The sequence below is a fragment of the Arachis duranensis genome, chromosome 10 (assembly GCF_000817695.3).
Source record: "Arachis duranensis cultivar V14167 chromosome 10, aradu.V14167.gnm2.J7QH, whole genome shotgun sequence".
NCBI lineage: Eukaryota > Viridiplantae > Streptophyta > Magnoliopsida > Fabales > Fabaceae > Arachis > Arachis duranensis.
In genome coordinates this window covers 37998178-37999156 of record NC_029781.3, presented here as the reverse complement: position 1 = coordinate 37999156, position 979 = coordinate 37998178, and the positions used below count along the sequence as shown (strand labels likewise).

Genomic DNA, 979 nt, shown 5'->3' with positions numbered 1-979 from the left:
GTTGAGGTTGTGGCGTCTATGGTGTTGACCTTGGTCTTATTGATTTCCCCAACCAATGTTGGGGTGATTTCTCCATCTAGAATTGTAGGTCTTGGAGTATGGGTCATGGATTTGTCTAGGTGAGTTTCCAACATAGTTGGCTTGTTCCCAGTCATTTTCTTCTCCTATATTCACTCCTTCTTGAGTTGGTGATGAAGTGATGACTGCTGCAACTTGGTTTTCCACCACCTTCTTAGTGAGATCTGCTAGCTACTTGGTGATCATCTTATTTTGAGCTAGCAATGCATTCATGTGGTTCAGTTCCATTACTCCTCGAGTGTTACTTCTTTCAGAGGCATAGAAGTAGTCATTCTCAGCTACTATTTCAATGACATCTATGGCTTCTTCAATGGTTTTCTTCTTGTTTAGAGAGCCCCTTGATGAATGATCTACAGCCTTCTTTGACTCAGAGGAAAGACCTTCATAGAAAATGTGAAGTTGAACCCATTCATTGAACATATATGGTGGGCATCTTCTTGTTAAATCCTTGAACCTCTCCCATGCCTCATAGAGAGTCTCACCATCTTGTTGCCTGAAAGTCTGCACCTTAGCTCTCAGCCTATTAATTTTTTGAGGAGGGTAGAATCTTGCCAAAAATTTGTTCACCACATCTTCCCCATTTGTCAAACTCTCCCTTGGAAAGGATTCGAGCCACTTGGATGCCTTATCCCTGAGTGAAAAAGGGAACAACAGTAGCCTATAGACATCCGAGTGGACTCCATTAGACTTCACAATGTCACAAATTCTCAGGAAGGTAGTTAGATGTTGATTGGGGTCTTCTTGAGCACTTCCTCCAAATGAGCAGTTATTCTGAACAAGGGTGATGAGCTGGGGTTTTAGTTCAAAGTTGTTAGCATGTATGGTGGGCTTCTGGATGCTACTTCCACAGTTTCCTAGATTTGGATTGATGTAGGATCATAGAACTCTCCTTTCTTGCCCA

General features: G+C 42.3%; 1 non-coding gene across 1 annotated transcript; it reads left to right on the top strand.

Moving 5' to 3' along the window:
- Positions 1 to 493: 493 nt before the first annotated feature.
- LOC127743301 (small nucleolar RNA R71) lies at positions 494 to 600 on the top strand. Its single transcript, XR_008004695.1, has one exon. It is a non-coding gene; the product is annotated as a small nucleolar RNA R71 (small nucleolar RNA).
- The last annotated feature ends 379 nt before the right edge of the window (positions 601 to 979 follow it).